At 45.3% G+C, this 17,891-nt stretch overlaps 2 protein-coding genes across 12 annotated transcripts in view; one reads left to right on the top strand and one right to left on the bottom strand.

Annotated features, from left to right (window-relative positions):
• Positions 1 to 16,587, bottom strand: part of NDRG3 (NDRG family member 3) — a 60,472-nt gene extending 43,885 nt beyond the window's left edge. For 3 of the 5 annotated variants that reach the window (XM_028734822.2, XM_028734823.2, XM_028734820.2), the window contains exon 1: positions 4,978 to 5,130. The gene's annotated coding sequence lies outside the window, so the exon portion shown is untranslated. Of the gene's footprint in view, positions 1 to 4,977; positions 5,131 to 16,455 lie in introns of those variants that run through there. The other 2 variants (XM_077929173.1, XM_028734821.2) reach the window with 1 other exon arrangement.
• The window catches only part of RALGAPB (Ral GTPase activating protein non-catalytic subunit beta), a 57,626-nt gene continuing 55,887 nt past the window's right edge, over positions 16,153 to 17,891 (top strand). For 2 of the 7 annotated variants that reach the window (XM_028734816.2, XM_028734817.2), the window contains exon 1: positions 16,158 to 16,361. The gene's annotated coding sequence lies outside the window, so the exon portion shown is untranslated. Of the gene's footprint in view, positions 16,362 to 16,663; positions 16,797 to 17,891 lie in introns of those variants that run through there. The other 5 variants (XM_028734815.2, XM_028734812.2, XM_028734819.2 and 2 more) reach the window with 5 other exon arrangements.

Genomic DNA, 17,891 nt, shown 5'->3' on the forward strand with positions numbered 1-17,891 from the left:
TACATTTGTCAGTTCAAGAGCAAGTGATTTCATTTTTTTGTAGGTTGAAAAATAATGAAGTGAGTATGGTGTTCTCCTCTTGCTAAGTGCCTTTATTATGTTTACTTCTGAAAACTCATTTAAGATCTCTATTTAAGAGTGAATATTATTCCTTATTTGGACCATAAAGAAGGCTGATCGCCGAAGAATTGATGCTTTTGAATTATGGTGCTGGAGGAGACTCTTGAGAGTCCCATGGACTGCAAGAAGATCAAACGCATCCATTCTTAAGGAAATCAGCCCTGAGTGCTCACTAGAAGGACAGATCGTGAAGCTAAGGCTCCAATACTTTGGCCACCTCATGAGAAGAGAAGACTCCCTAGAGAAGACACTGATGCTGGGAAAGATGGAGGGCACAAGGAGAAGGGGGCGACAGAGGATGAGATGGTTGGATAGTGTTTTCGAGGTTACCAGCATGAGTTTGACCAAACTGGGGGGGTAGTGGAGGACAGAGGTGCCTGGCGTGCTCTGGTCCATGGGGTCACGAAGAGTCGGACACGACTAAACGACTAAACAACAACAACAACAACAACATTATTCCTTATTGCAAAGTCACCAGAAGCGTGGCATGCCATGATGAAAATACTTGCTGGTTACTGGAAGAATAAAATAAGCCATTACTTGCAGTAGCTAAACATTATTGTGATCTGATTTTGGCTATTAACGCCAGGAGCAGTGGCAAGAGGGTTGGCTACCAATTAGCATGAAATCCAATAAATGTTGTCAAGCTTACTCTGGAACTTATAAACTAAAATGATGAGAAATGGGTAGCGAACACAAATATACGGGAGACTTCTGGACTAGGGGAAAAAATAGGAGAAATGAGAGCTGTTAGTATGCTTTTACTGCAGTCAAGGTCATAAACCATGCAACTGACCTGTAGAAATACCCTTCATGAGATTATCCTGCTTACAATGAAGAAAATGTACCGTTGCCAACTTATTTATACTGAATCATCCCTGCAGCAAGGCTTCTGAACAGCAGTCTCCTATTTTCAGAGAATCAACAGCTACAAATTTGTAAACATATTTGAGCCTGTTTTAAACAATCACGTATGAAGAGATTACAAGACGTGGCTTTAAGTGTTCAGTTCAATTGTAATTATTATATTGTCATACCTCAACAGAGGTGAGAAGAGGTGATTACGGCATTTTTCGCCTTATAGGGCGCACCGCCCCATAGGGCGCACCTACTTTTTTGAGGGGAGGGGAATAAAGAAAAAAAAATCCCCCCCCAGGCGCGGGGCTGGGGCGGGGGAAGCCCGAGCTTCCCCCGACCCCAGCCCCCAGAACAGGCTGCTATCCGCAAACCTTGGGAGCCCGGCGGGAACTCCCGAGGGCTCTCCAGGCTTGCGGATATCTGCCCGAAGCCCGAGGCGCGCTGCTCAGTGTGCCCCAGGCTTCGGGGTGCAGGCTGCTATCCGCACCGATCCCTCTCGCTCTTCAGGCTTCAGCGAAAGCCTGCATTCACCCCATAGGATGCACACACATTTCCCCTTCATTTTTGGAGGGGGAAAAGTGCGTCCTATAGGGCGAAAAATACGGTAATTTCTACAGAGCCTAGGTCTGTTATCAATGTATGATTGCCTTAATTTCCCATCAAAATTATGTATGATGTACAATCAGGTTACACCATCCTCCACTGTTCAAAACTCCATCACTCTTTCTTGCTACCGAAGCACTGGCTGGAAATTTATCCACTAGGGAAGACACAAAGTAATAGAGGACAGAGCAACATGCATTATGAAAAGCCTTACCAATCAAAGGAATTGGATGCTGCTGTCCAAAAAGTGCACCTCCATTCTTCTTTACGGAGTATCAACAAGTGCTTGTACGAAGCTCAGAAGCACAACCCTAGATCAGCCTTTCTCAGTTTGGTGCTCTCAATATTTTTTCAGACTACAACTCCCAGAGGCCTACATAGGCTCCCATCATGCACTCTTGGAAAGGAGCTGTATCGCCGCCCAACCAACACTTTGTGCCCTTGGCAAGGAGCTCCACCAAGGTGCCTAGGGAGCATGTGGAACAGCGGGCTCCTAGCCACTCCAAGCCAGAGCAGAGAGGAAGAATTTTTGCACCCTTGGTGAGGGCCAACCCTAGGTACACCCTTGTTACTCCCATGAGCTCCAGCCAGCTTGGCCAATGGCCAGGAATAATTACCATAAGAGTTGTGGTCCAAAAGCTATCAAGGGCACCAGATTGGGGAAGGCTGGCTTAGATATTTATGAGAACTTTTCTCCAGCTCATTTCACATAGACTGCATACACACTTACACAGAAGTAAGTTCCAGCGACTTCCACTGAACTAATCAGGATGCATTTCTGAATAGACATATTTAAGATTGACTGGGTTTTTTCCACCTTAGAAGCTCAGTGTGCCTATACCCAAACAATAATTTCTTACAGGGTGGGAAGACCTACTAGGTGCAAGAATCCACTTGTTTATAAAGTTCCATGTATATAGCTAGCATTGCACAAACAGTAACCTGTATGAACGTTTCCATATCAGATTATTTTTGTAGAGCCCAACAAGCATTTAACATTTCAGTAGCCAAGTAAACTACAGTATGTAGCTTTCCCCATCCATACAGAGCACTAGCCTTAAAGAAAATAAGCAGCATCTTGAGCCACAAAAAAACTCAAATATCCATATCATTTTTGCAAAAAGTATAGGTGAGAGAGTGATTAAGAGTATTAAAAGTAGTTGATGGCCTACTTTGAAACACTGTTTTTAGATAATTATGTCTCATTTATTTCCATGGAATGTGTATGTATGCGTAGGATTACAAACAATTGATAGCGAAGAAGCATGAGGGCAATTAAAGGTGTGTCCCTAAGGGTAGCAGGGGAATCCAAAGGTGGTTTAATTGACCATCCTTAGCTTTGTCTGCATCACACTGGCAAAGAGAAGTTTACTTTACATTTACTCTCTCACTGGGAACAATGAAGGAAAAGGAGACCTGGTCTAAAATGTCTCTAAGTCTGGGGGGATATTAGGGGACTAGGAAGCAGATGATTTTCTGGTCCTCTCCTGACATGTCTCCGAACGAACAACCTTTAACATGTCCCTTTCAGCACTACCAATCTTGGGAATTCCAAAGTCACTTAGGGCAAGGCATTGCTGGCTTTCTGTGGTGGTGGTATTACCAGAAAAGTGCTCATTGCCTTCACTTGATTTCTGCCTCAGCTCGTTCATCTTTGACAGGTAATGAACCTGGGCAGTTGGGCCATCAAAAGGAACCCCCTTATTTTCTGGTAACAGTAGAAGGCCGGACTGGACATCAAGCTCTACCTTCAACCATGGCCAAGAGGCTCCTATATATCCTATGGCGCTTGGGACACTCTCCAGGGCATCACAGGGGTGCATGCTTAAATATCTGCACCAGTCAATTACTGTACTTATCATACATATGTTAGAGATGATTTAGTTACCACTTAAACCAACTTGTAACTGGTAATTGGCACAACACAGCAATCAATCCCAGGTGCAAATTTAGGATTTTAATTTAGCTTTAAAGCACAGCTGCTCTCCAAAGAGAAACATCTCTTGAATCAAGCAACATAGAAACAATTTCCTCTACTATATGAAACATGTTTATTAACCAGCTTCAAAAATATTTCCTCAGTGCCTTATTTAATCTGTTGAATAGGACAGTTACTTCAATTATCGGGAATTACCTTCAGTGAAATACACTAGCACCCCCTCACACACACACACCCATTTTAAACATAAACAATCCCTCACCTTCAAAAATAAAAACAGTAACTAAGGAGGCCATCACAAAAGGCAAGGGGCTGCCTCCTTTTATGTACGTGTGGGAAAGATTACCCGCTAACAATACGGCTGCAGTGTGCGTTTTAACTAGTAACGATCTTCCATCGGTTAAAATGACAATTTCTAAACCATGCGAAGACAGCCCAGTCTAGATACAACGGTAGTTAGATCTGAATGGAAAAACACTAAAAACTATTAATCCTCCCGTCAAGCAGGGAAGCCTCGCGCGGCTGCTCATTAACTCTCCTGGAATTGCCTGCAAACGGCACAAATGCTTCTGTTTATATGAATAGCCTTCGGCACATTTCCCTCTTTCTCCAAAGAAAAACAAGAACAGCACACGCACACTGGAGAAAATGGAGGAAAGAGTGAAAACGGCCCGCGCAAGGCGCAAAAAAACACCCTTTGGTGGAATTGCCTATCCTAGGGAGATTCACAGCCCGATCCCAAATGAACATTTAGAGGGAAGTTCAACGGGGCTTCCTATTTAGGATCGCAGCCTTAAACTGTTCACTCGGTCCCCAGGCAATTTCCCTTTCCCTACAGTGCTCGAGTTAAAGCAGCACCGTAGACCCTCCGTATCCTCTCCAAGTAACTCTCCCACGGAGAGTCTACTACGACGCCGTTTACTCTAACTTAACTGGTGGTCGGATACGAGCAATCCGCTAGGTGTCCTTTCTCCTTTCCCTGCATTGCATTCCCCCCACCCTGCCCTCGGGCGGCGGGCTGAGCTCCACGGTGCAAACCTGCATCACCCGAAGGGGCCCAGGATGCAAAGCCCCCAATAACGCACAGCAAGAGCTGGAACCAAAGCGACAGGTAGCCTTAGGAGGGCACCCGCACCCCTCCCTCCCCAAAGCGCGCCTCAATATTGTCTCCGGGAGGGCGGAGAGAAAGGGAGGACAAGGCCGAGACCTTCCCGCCAGCTTTCTCCGGGGACAGAGGCAGGGAAGCGAAGCGAAGGGAGACTAGGGAGCGGAAGACGCGGAATACTCCGGCCGGAGGGAAAGAGGCGTCGCGCCTCAGTCGCTACCCGAGGAGTTCCGAAAGCACAACAAGCGCCGCCCCGGCGCCAAAGCACAAGGGAAGCAGCCACAGCAAGCAAAGCGGGCGGGGAGGCACCAGAGCGAGCAGTGCAAAACACAGCCTAGAAGCAGCCACCTACCTCCTCCCAAGAAGACACGACCGCGCAGGTGAACCTGAGCCGCTGCAGCTGCCTCTCCCAGTAGTAGCAGCAGCAGCAATGCCAGCATGTGTGGGGAAGCGACTACGCAGGCGCGCTGCGCCTCGGTGCGAGTTCCCCAGCTCTCGCGCACGCGCAGAGTCGCGTCAATGTTTAGGACCACAAAAGAATAATACTCGTTCGGTTTGGAGGGAAATCGGGAAGAGGAAGGAGTTGGGTTGGCAGCGGCAGTTAGGGTGGGTTTTAGTACTTGCAAGAGGTACAGTTGCGCTTTGGTAGAAACGCAAGGTGTCAGGTGCATTTGGAGCATTTTAGAACATGTTGCTTCTGAGCTCGGGGATTTGTTTATTTAGTAAAGTTCACCATCCTTCCATCCCCTGTTGCACAAACCTTTCTTCACTTCAGCAGTCTAATAGCATAGGGAAAGTAATTTTTGTTGTTCCTATCAGAGGTGTTACCTTTGGGGGTGGGGCTCAAAATCCCTGTATGCCAGGGGCGCTACACGCCTCCCCCCCCCCCAGGCAACAGCCCCTGCCAAGCATATTGACAGGCTGACTTGATGGGTTCAGTTACAACAGCAGCACAGGACCTATCCATCTCTCTGTTGTGTCATACGACAGTTTTCATTATTCTTTGAGGCTTTGTTCCTGTCTGCCAGTATTTGTGTTTCATAGAATTGTAGAGCTGACAGGCCTTTGAAGATGGGGGACATTTGCCCACCTCCAGTCTGCAGGGACCTCACCTGTTCTCCAAGAATTCTCATGACAGGCTCTAAGATTGCACCAAGAAGCTCCTTCAGTACCCTTGAGTGCAGCTCATCAGGCCCTGGAGATTTGCATTCATTTAAAGTAGCTTGGTGTTCCCTTACCACTTCTTTTCCTATCTTGGGCTGCATCATTTATTCTGTTATCACCAGGTTGGGCACTGCTTTCCTTTAGAGTGAGGACAGAGATGTGTGTATCTGAAGAAGTGTGCATGCACACGAAAGCTCATACCAAGAACTAACTTAGTTGGTCTTTAAGGTGCTACTGGAAGGAATTTTTTTTTTGTTTTGACAGAGATAAAGTAAGTGTTGAGCAGTTCTGCCTTCTCTGTCACCCAACAGCATTTTTCTGTCTTCACATAGAGGACCTGCTACTTGCTTATTCTTCCTATTGCTTTGAACACAGCAGAAGAAACCTTTTGATTTTTTAATTTTAACCTCTTTTGCAAGCCTAGGCTTATTCTGAGCTTTGACCCACCCAACCTCCCTGTAACTGTTGGGTATACTCTTCCTTCATGATTTCTCCTTTCTTTCATTTCTTATACATGCCCTTCCTAAATCTCAGCTCATCTGTAACCTCATGCAACTACACTGGCTTCTTTAGGTGCCTCCCAGTTTTCTTTCTTGTTGGAATTGTCTGCATTTGGGCCTTCAGTATTTCACCTTTAAGAAACTCCAATCCCATCTTGGACCCCCTTCTCTTTGAGTATTTCTGACCATGGGATATCACCCAGTAGCTCCTTAAGCTTTTTGAAATCAGCTGTCTTAAAGTCAAGAGTGCTTGTACACTCAGTTTTCTTTTGTCTCTGCACCCGGCTTTCTATCGTTAAACAATTGCATGTCAGAAATCCTTGCTGATCTACACCCCTGGGTAGATGGGAGAGAGTTTACTGGGTGAGGCGTGCTAAAATGAAAGATGCAGCAGTGCTTTTTGGAATGCAGATGGAATTAATGAATGCAATTGATGGGGTGGAAGGATGATAAAGGCTGTTGTGGTAGTAAGATGCAGTACAAAGGGGAAAGTATGATTTAGCTGCCACTGCAAGGCTAGCAAACAGGAGCCAACCAAGATTCCCAAGATTCATCTGGACCGTATAATGTTTACAAGGAAGTAAACCCCATGAGACTTATTCACAAGAAGCTAATCATGTGATTGCAGCCTTCAAGGACAATGTCCTCTTCACTTATTTGGAAACACAGGCACCCTTCTTCATTATATTGTTTTGTAGATCCCTTTGTCAAACCTTGATGTTGATTTTTCAGGACTGAGTCATGGCTCAAACAGAGCCCTAAGGAATTTAATACTTTTTAGTTGTTGGGGGCGGGGTGGAGAAGGTTTGCTTTAGAGAACAACAATTGAAGCAGGCGTTCATATCAAACAGGGAAATCAAATAAAGTATTAGATGATAAAATGGGCTGTGGATGAGGTTAACATGTGTCAAAGAACAAAAATGTATATTTTTGTGATGCTTAGGGGTGGGAATATTCATTCTCAAAATAAGTTCTGTATTGAAGCTGATATGTAGCAAGTTTAAGACAAACACAAATAAACAAAATGTTACCAGGAGATAGATATCATGATCATGTTCTGCTTGTGAACTTTTCGTAGGATCTGGCTAGGTGCTGAAATTAAAAATGGTATTCCCCCAACTTGGTGCCTTCCAGATGTTATGGAACTACTAATCCCATCAGCCCCAGCCAAATACAACACTGGGAGGGCACCCTGTTGGAGAAAGTTCCAGAATGGAAAGTCTAAATTTGAGGGGTGAGGAACAATTTCAGATCCAACACAGTATAGTATGGATTTGCACATGTAGAGAGGGTTAATAATAATAATAATAATTTTATTATTTATACCCCATCCATCTGGCTGGGCTTCCCCAGCCACTCTAGGATTTCATTTTCTCAAGTAGTGCAGCCATTTCAGAGAATTTTCTCAGGACAGCCAGAATGCTCTCCATATTAGTGATCATCTGTAACACTAGGCTGAGGAAGCCTCATTTATTGCCTGACCTACAAAAAGAACAGGATTGTTTAGAAAGGATTAAAGGGTCAATGGCCTTTTGCTGTCACCAGCTGAGCTGCAGCAGTATTATTTACAAGCTTATTTTACTCCAGAGTGATTACTATTGAAGATTTCTAAATTTAAAACTATGTACAGAATGTCATGGCTAATGGAGTCCCTTTATACACAAGGCAAACACAGGAGAGTTGCCATACCACTATAAAAACACATAGTCCTATATATGTAGTGTAACTGTAATGAATGCAGGTCAGATAAGGACCAGGAGACCAAACAGTAACATTAACTTTATAGAGCAGGTGGGATTCCCCCCACCCCCAAAGCTCAACATAGTTGCAGTTGTAGAACAATAAAATGCACATAGCACTTTGAGTATGAAATAGTGTAGTCCTTCCCAGATTTGAATGCACTGTTAAATTAGTGGGCAAAGGAGAAATCAACATACCCAACAGCAGTACAGAACAAAGCTGCCAAACCACATGTTCCACTGTTAAAAATCATGGGAACCCAAACTCAACAAGGGCAGGCATTGCCCTAGGAGGTAAATTTGTTGGCTGAGTGATTACATTGGATTTGGAATCAGTCATGGTTTCAACTAATGTATTGAACAGTTACAGTACAATCCTATACGTGCCTAATCAGAAGTAATCCCTGTTGACTTCAATGCGACTCTAACAAGTGTGGACTGCAGGTTTAATTAACCAGTAGAAAAGCTATGGTGCTATTCCTATGAAGTAAAAATTACCTAAAGGTAAAATCTTAAGGATTATTATTTTAGTTTTTAAAATGCAATGCAGGGGCTCTGTAGAGATAGGAACAGCAATTTATTTCACACTAACTCCATGGCAATTTATAGCACAGGTAGCGTTCAATCATACTTTCCTTACTGTCAAAGCATGCAGATAAGTCATATGACTGTTGTCCTTTTCACTAGCGATGATGTATTGTTTAGCCATTGATTTGAAGGCATACCAAATAAACTATTCAAAAGCTAAACCAAAATAATGTTTGGAGCTTCTCCCTACTCTGCAAAATGAAAACAAAGCCTGTTTTCAGAAACTATAATGATAGTATGTATGCTATCTGTAAGAATTAGAGTCTAAAGATAAGGGATTAGAATTAATTTGGTATGTGTTTTGGTCAGTTTTATTTTTCTGGATGCATAAGCAGTAAAACAAAGAGACTGTGAGTTCTAGGATTTCATTCTAGTTCAGGAGAACTATGAATATTCACAACACAAGGCTGCCTGGATTTGGCTGAAGTGGAGAGTGTTTTTGCTGTCCGCATTAACCTAGTTTGTTAACCCTATGCCTAATTAAGCAAACTGCCTCCAGGAAAAGAGAATGGTAATTAATTTTAAAATAGATAAAAGGGAGGAGGGGAATGCAATGTAAGAAACAGCCATGTTGTGAGGGTTGCAACCTACAACGAAGACTGGCAAAATAAATGAACAAAATCAGGTTATGTAAAACAGGCTTCTATCGGTGCCAGTTCTAATGAGTTACACAGTATCGTGTAAGCAAAAAAAAGAAGCTGGTGGACCTGTCCTTACTGCACATAGATTAGAATTGTGGAGTTGGAAGGGACCCTGAGGGTCATCTAGTCCAACCCCCTGCCCACAGACATCCTGGGTGAGCTCCAATCACCAGCCTTCTGGTTAGCAGCCAGATGCACTGACCCATTGCCAATAGGGAAGAAGTCTCAAGATTGGAAAGCTTTAATTGTTGGAATCCTGCATTGCTTCTTCCTCTACTGTATTTCAATTTCTCATTTGCTGATGCCTTATATATGCTGCTGGTCAGGGAATTCAGAAGTGTTTTTAAGGGGGTCTGTCAAGACAGGATGAATGCTACCTACTTTTTGGACACATTTCTGTTTCCTTAATTTAGTGGACAAAAACGTTATAAGCTCTTATATTCAACATTGTTGAAATTAGTCATATGTACGACTATGAATAGGGACACGGGTGGCGCTGTGGGTAAAACCTCAGCGCCTAGGACTTGCCGATTGCATGGTTGGGGGTTCGAATCCCCGCGGCGGGGTGAGCTCCCGTCTTCGGTCCCAGCTCCTGCCCACCTAGCAGTTCGAAAGCACCCTTAAATGCAAGTAGATAAATAGGTACCGCTTTATAGCGGGAAGGTAAACAGCGTTTCCGTGTGCTGCTCTGGTGCCGGTTCACTGGAGCAGCTTCGTCACGCTGGCCACGTGACCCGGAAGTGTCTGCGGACAGCGCTGGCTCCCGGCCTCTAGAGTGAGATGAGCGCACAAACCTAGAGTCTGTCAAGACTGGCCCGTACGGGCAGGGGCACCTTTACCTTTACCTTTACTTACGACTATGAATAAATATTCATATTTGTACATCTGAATAAATAAATGTAATAACTAGCAGTTGATGCTCTGAATTTTTTATGTTAATCTGGCAGCGGTGAGACTCTAGCGCTTTCTGTTTCATCACCCCAGCACCACCTCTGGCCTCCATCCTGTTGGTTCTGTACTGACAGGGTGGGAAAAACCCATAATGGGTTTTTACACTCATTTGAGGACTGTTTCATTTTTGTGTGGTAGGAATTGTCACCAACAGGAAACCCCACCCCCACTTAAATTATATCAAGGCACCTCACTTCCACATAGCTGTGGTTCTTTCCACTGCATGCAGTGTTGCCAGATGCTGGAATTCCCTCTTCTACACAACTATGCAACTATTAAAGGTGGAGGGCCCCTGCTCTTAGGTCTAGCCACCTGTTTGCATGTTACACTTTGGAAGGAATGGATTAACTATTCTTGGAGGGAAAACCCTGATTTAATTTAAAATCAGAAGAAATCCTGATTTAAATAATCATGATAGACATTATTTTTAATTGGCTTTAAATTAAACTTGTCTCTTCGAGCTGTGCAGTATGCATGGCACAATCCTATGCATATCTACTCAGAAGTCCCCCATTGGATTCAATGAGCTCACTCTCAGGAAAGTGAGCTCTACCCTCATGCTGCAGTCTGATAGCACTTACCTGGGAATAGGTCTTTTGTAGGACATACAAAGCAAACCAATCAGAAAAGAAAGAATGACATCTGTTGACATCAAAGAGACATGATATGTAGAAGTTCCTTGATACGATATGCCCCTCAAGCTTGTTTGTGCAATGTCTACATCCATAAGAAAATGTAGGCTGCTATCCTTAATTGACTCAGCCTTGCAAACTTTCAAGCTAAACACAAATGTTGATCACATTCCAGAGGAGCAGCCATATGGGCCAGAACTGGAGGCAGGCAGCATACACACATGTATACATCCTGAAGATGGTCCCATGCAGCAATGAGCCTTCTTTGAGCCTAATTGTGGCTTATTTTATTTTATGATTCCCTTAAGCTGAAGATCTCAAGGTGGTTCACAGCATAAAATAAAAACAAAACCAAAATGCACAGTAAGAACAAAACAAAGACACATTTACAAAGAATGTTAATCAGCCAAAGGCCTGGTTGAACAGAAATGTTTTTGCCTGGTGCTTAAAGATGTATAATGAAGGTGCCAAGCAAGCCTTCCAGGGGAGAGCATTCCACAAATGGGGAGCCACTGCAGAAAATATCTATTCTCACGTTGCCACCCTCCAAACCTCTCATGGAGGAGGCACCCGAAAAAGGGCCTCAGATGATGCTCACAAAGTCTGGGTCAGTTCACATGGGGAGAGGCAATCCTTGAAGTACTGCTGCAATCCTTAGTCACTTAAAGTTTTATAGGTCAAAATTGGCACTTTGAATTGGTGCCAGAAACTAAATGGGAACAGGTGCAGTTGGGCTATTGATATGCTCAAACTGTCTTGCCCTGATGAGCAACTGAATTCTGCACCAACTGAAGTTCCCAAACCACCTTCAGAGGCAGCCCCACCTATAACACGTTGCAGTAATCTAACCTAGAGGTTACCAGAGCATAGGTGACGGAAGTTAGGCTATCCCTGTCCAGATAAGGGAGCAGGTAGGCCACTAATGAAAGCTGATGGAAGGCACTCCATGCCACTGAAGCTACCTGATCCTCAAGCCACCTTCAAAGGGAGTGTAAAACCCCATTAAGAGCAGGCAACCTCCCAGCCATCTGGTATAGGGAACCACCCACTAACAATGCCTCTGTCTTATATGGATTGAGCTTCAATTTGTTGGCTTTCATCCAGTCCAGGCAAGACAACAGTCTAGCACATCTATTGCCATACCTGCAGATGTAAAGGAATAAGTAGAGCTGTGTGTCTTCAGCATATTGCTGACCACCTACTCCAAAACTCCAGATAACCCCACTTAACAGTTTCATGTCGATGTTAAACAGCACAGGGGATAAAATTGAATCCTGAGGAACCCCACACGGAAGGCTCTACAGAGCCACAGAGCACTCCGCAAGCATCATTCTCTGGAAACAACCATCCAAGAAGGAACAGAACCACTGCAAAGCGATGCTACCAACCTCTATCTTGGAAAGCTGCTCCAGAAGGATACTATGGGTAATAGTATTGAAAGCTACTATTACCATGGGTAATAGTATTGAAAGCTACTGAGAAATCAAGGGGAATTTATACATGGCAGTTTCTGTGCCAAAACCAGGCCTAAATGCCAACTGAAATGGATCTAGTTTCCTCCAAGATGGGCTGAATCTTTTCTGCAACCACCTGCTCAAGAACCTTGCCCAAGAAGGGGAGATTAGCAACTGGCCAGTAGTTACTTGGAGTTTCCAAGTGCATGGAGCGTTTATTAAGGAATGGTTTTACCACTGCCTCCTTCAAGCAGGCAGTGACAATTCCCTCTCGCAGGGAGGCATTAATAACCTCCCTGGCCCAGCCAGCTGTCCCCTCCCTGATAGTTTCTTTCAACCAAGAGGGGCAAGGGTTCAGAGTGCATGTGTTTGCCCTGACCGATCCAAGCACCTTGTCCACATCCTCGAACCTTACCAACTGAAACCCATCCAACACAACAAGACTAGACGGTGCTCTGGATTCCCCTTGAAATTCATGTGCTGTAACAGTGGAGTCAAGATCCCTGTGGATGCAAGCGATTCTATCCTAAAAATGCTTTGCAAACAAGTCACAGGGAGTCTCCAGTACTCTTTCCTTTCATGGAAACTGATCCTTTAAAAGTCTGAAATCTCTTACCCTTTGGATAAGTGTTTATATGCGTGGGGAGGAAGAGTTTGAAACACAATGTTTTTCATGTTTTGTGAGATCAGCATAGCAGAAATAGCAGCTTACATTTATGTTACAAGTTCAGCATTTTTACCACTGCATTTTGCTTCCTGCTGATCATTTTCAAGTAAAATACCATGAGAAAGAAAGTAAACACACCTGCACACCCCAACACACATAAAAAGGCTAGCATGAATCCAAATTCTGGTTCCTAACGCCATCTAGTGTCTGGCTTCTGTTCTAAAATATAGGAGTAAATACCGTAGTCCAGTGTTTCCCAACCTTTTTTGGGCAAAGGCACACTTGTTTCATGAAAAAAATCTCGAGGCACACCACCATGCCAGATGGGGAAAGGTCACTTTTTACTTATGTAAAAAAAAAAAAAAAATAGTAACAGCATAGAAGGTAATGGTTAGGCTAGCATCCCTCTTCCAAATATGCTAGGTTTTTATTTGCAGGGACTGTTCTACATGGGAAAGCATTCAGCACTGTCATTCTCCCATCTGCCATCTGAATCGGTACTATTCTAGGTCAACTTACTCTGCTGCATGTGTAGATGAAAATGGCACCAAGTGTGGGGGAGGGGGCAGAACAGGTTTCAGATACAGGATATTAAGCATACACGTACTTCAGATTGAACTGGTTGCTTGCTTTGCAAGTTTTCATTTCCCAAATGACTGCCTTGGCAAGCGCAATACCTACCAGGCTCAACGCCGGTCTCACGCTGCCGCTTCCCGCGCTCTCAAGGACCCGGGAGGAGGAAGGCGTGAAGGGAATCCCGAAGGCGCGAAAACCTCGCGCATGCGCAGGCCTTCCGCCTGTGACAGCCCAGTAGGCCGGCCGAAGCGAGCGGCGATGGGATGTGGGAGCTCGCTCGCTCGCCGCCCCGCGTGTGCCTATGTGGGGCACGTTACAGCCCCGTGACGTCAGCGCCACGCAGGCAGCCAGGCAGGCAGACGGCAAGAGCCCCGCGCTGGGCGGCCTCTCCTCGCCGCCGCCGCCCCGCCTCTCGCCGCCCGACTCGCCCGCCTCCCTCCAGGCAACATCTCGCGGCACACCAGGCAACGTCTCGCGGCACACTAGTGTGCCGCGGAACACCGGTTGGGAAACACTGCCGTAGTCTACCAAGAGCTAATTCAATGCTTTTTTAAAATCAGGACTGTGTGGAAGCCCCAGAGTCTGAAGGTATCTCCAAGGGGTTCCACAACTTTTAAAATCTCTTCACCTTTCCTTCTTGCACCAGCCTGTCACTCACACTCTTAAGAGTGGGAATGTCTATTTGTAACATGTGGCCTAGTCTTAGTACTAACATCTTAAATTGGGTCTGGTAGCTCCCTGACAGTTAGTGCAGGGCTTTCAGAACAGGTGTGCTACTGGAATGGTTTTATTGAAATGTATTGTTTTATATGTCTTTTTGGTAGTTAAGTGAAGAGTAAGTCAAATAGATAATAATAATGATTTATTAAATCAAGTTTCCATCACAGCTTCTAGTAGAAATTACCTTTCACATCTTGATATTCTCAGTGAGGTATTTTTTAACTCCTGGGCCCAGTTCTGTAACGGAAGGGAGAGTGCAGCTCTAGACTTTTTTGTGCTGACTGGTGGGAGTTGTAGTACATCTGGAGGGTATTGGGTTGGTGAAGGCTGTTCTGAACTTTGTTTTTTTTTTTTTTTTTTTAGCCATCCAAGTTTGGGCTTGTTAAACTTATAACTAAATTCCACAATAGAATTGTTCTTAGGCAGAGGCCAGCATAGTGCTGCAGTACTAACTATTCCTCCTTCTTGTTGGCTATAGTCAAATGCTTTATCAGACATTGCTTTTTGTAATTGTGCAAATGGTTTGTGCATCCATTATGCATGTGTTTAAAACATTAGCAAACTTTGATCTATTGTTGTATTAAAGGCAAGCTTTCTAACCTCCTTAAAGTGGGTGTAACGGCAGTGTCAGCCCAAGACATTTTGGTACCGGAGGCAAACCACAAAATGCTTTCTCCCCTCCCATTAAGGAAGAAGGGGTGGATTACGATTTACAATGTGACCAAGTGAGGGGGGTGGAATCAAATCAAGCTTGCCTGACGGTTGATGTGGAAATCAAAGCCCATCATGGGTGGGAAAGAGGCCCATTCTAAATTATGACAGGTGGGTGCAGAACCCAGGAGACTTCAGAGTGCAGCCCCATGGGCATAGTTATCAAGTAAATAAATAAAAATACTTAACTAAAAATAGAAATTGTAGAGATTTTGACAGATTTTCCTGAGCACTGGGAGTCAATATAAAGTAATCTAAACCAACTGCTGTTGAGACATTTCATTCCAAATCTGCTAGGCAGAGCCGGACAGAGGTTAATGACAGGTAGGTGTCTAGCCCCAGCCTAACAAAAATCCTGGCTTCCTGCCTTAACATAAAACCTGCTTAGGAGCTGCTCCCTGCAAGGTCTCTAAAGGCTTACTGTTCTAGGGGGTGCATGGGTACTGGTGGGTCTTTGTCGTTAAGCAAAGGTGTATTTGGATAGTACAGTGGTACCTCGGGTTAAGTACTTAATTCGTTCCAGAGGTCCATTCTTAACTTGAAACTGTTCTTAACCTGAAGCACCACTTTAGCTAATGGGGCCTCCTGCTGCTGCCGTGCCGCCGGAGCCCGATTTCTGTTCTCATCCTGAAGCAAAGTTCTTAACCTGAAGCACTATTTCTGGGTTAGCGGAGTGTGTAACCTGAAGCATATGTAACCTGAGGTACCACTGTATGGCTTTTGAGGTTTTTTTTACAAAAGCCCTTGCGATTATGCTGCCTTAAATTTTTGCAAGCTGCTTGTTATTGCTTGAATTCTGCAGATTTGAAAACTTTTTGTGGGCTGTATTGCGGGCCTTTTGCCCATATATATATATATTTACCACTATTAACACAGCGGGGCTTACCTCCGCGTAGACATGTACGCATAGGACTGCATTGTTAGGAATTTTAACAACAAGGACGCAACAGCAGGACAAATTAAAACGAACCCGGCCCCTTTAAAAGTGTCAACGAAAGGGCTGAGCATAGAACGGCATTACGCATGCGCACGCCGCCCAAGCTTGCCTGAAAATTCTTCCCTTCACCTTACTCTCCCACCGCTTTTCAAGGGAAAGATCACGCACGCACGCGTACTTCCGGTGGAGAACGACCGTAGGGGGAATATGAGGACTTATTTCGCGCGGCGCGGAAGGTTCTCAAGGCGCGTGCGCGCCGCGTAGGGTGGAAACAGGGGCTCTAGGGTGTGAATTTTCTGGCGCGGCCGGAAGTGTCCGGAGAGACCTGAGCGCAGCGTCCGATTTCTCTCCCGCACCCCCCGCCCCTCACCCACTGCGGGCACTATGGAACCGGGAGCTTGAAGGAGGAGCTGCTTGCCTTTGCCCCAGACATGCTAGCCGGCCCCCTTGGTGCAGGTAAGCGCGGCCAGGCGACCCCCCCCTCCGCAAAAGAACCACGGCCCACGACGCGCTCTCCCTCCGCTGGGCCCGCTCCCTCACCCGCTCTGACCTCTGCGCTCCGGGCTGCCTGGCTCCTTTATTATTCCCGGGTTGGAGGCCTCGACGCCCGATCCTGGCGCCTCCTTTCCCGGGAGGGTGTAGTCGGAGGCGGGGGGGGGGGTCTTCTCCGGGCTGCCTCCCTCAACGGTGTGCGCGGTTGTGCCTCCTCCTTCCCGGCAGACCGCTCCTGGGAGAAAGTGCTCCCTGCGGGAGAGGAGTTGCTCTTGTTTCCGGTGGATCCTGGAGCCCCCCATGGGGCGCTTAAGCAAAGCTAGGCCCTGCCGAGGCGAAGCAATATCCCTTTCCCCACTCCCACCCTCTCGAGGAAGAGCCCCTACAGCAGCTGCCTGAGTGAGTTAACGATTGCACTCCAGTTTGTAGTTCTTGTTGCTGCTGGGCAAGGTTGGCCAGCTGGCAAATTCTGGGTTCACTTCTTCTCCCAACTCGGAAATAGGTAGCAGGATTTAAACTTAAACAGCCAGAGACACATGTTTATTAGGCAAAGATGCTGACACTGTTGGTCAAGCTCAGGTGGGTGGAAACTATACTGATAGCATGTCATCAAGAGGGACTTGAGGTACAAATGGAGCCATGTGTTGTCATGAATTTGTTTGCGCCTGTTGCTGCTTTTACCTTTCGGCACTCCACAGCTTTCTGCAAAAAAGAGGGGTAATTATAGTGCTTTGCGACAGAGGAGTTGTAAAAATCGGCAACACTGATGTGCGAGAAGCACTTTGAAAAAAGCGCTGTGTATAAATGCTACGCATTAATACTGTTTGTGGAAAGAGTTTATTCCCTTAAAGCAGGGGAGCAGAACCTGTGGGTCTCCTGTTATGGTTGGCTCCTCATGCCCATCAGGTCCAGCCAGCATAGCCACAGTCACAGATTATAGGAGTTATTGCTGAAAACATTTGGAGGGCGAGAGGCTGGGGACGGCTGTCTCATTCCATTTGGGGCAGCTGTAGTCTGTAATCCAGTCTGTGTATTTACTGCCTTTCATCCTAGTTGTTTGAAAACCTAACTTGAAATCCTGGCTTCTTTGAAGCTAGAAGTTATACTCTTACTGACAGGATTTTGCTGTTTTGTCTCATGCCTGAAGGCAAACAGCCAGTTACTCTACTCGCTGATTTCCCCAATTTAGTTGTTTTTTAAAGTTATTGCTATGAAGATCCTGTTTTTACTAAAAAAACAGGTTTGCAAAAGGACTGCTTTTCAAAACCTGGTAATGTAATACCTCGGACATATTCATAAAAAAGAATTCAGTGTTGCACTCTTCTGATTGTTCTATCTGTGCAAGTATTGTATTCCCCCCCCCCCATGCAGTTCTGGGGGCTTTCCTGACCCTCCCCAAGCCAATTTCATAGGCAGGAGGAGAAAGCCTCATTGTGCAAGTAGAAGTCCTTATGAAAATAGAAGTAGAATCCTGCCCACAATACCTATGAATTT

Source organism: Podarcis muralis, chromosome 5 (assembly GCF_964188315.1).
Source record: "Podarcis muralis chromosome 5, rPodMur119.hap1.1, whole genome shotgun sequence".
Taxonomy (NCBI): domain Eukaryota; kingdom Metazoa; phylum Chordata; class Lepidosauria; order Squamata; family Lacertidae; genus Podarcis; species Podarcis muralis.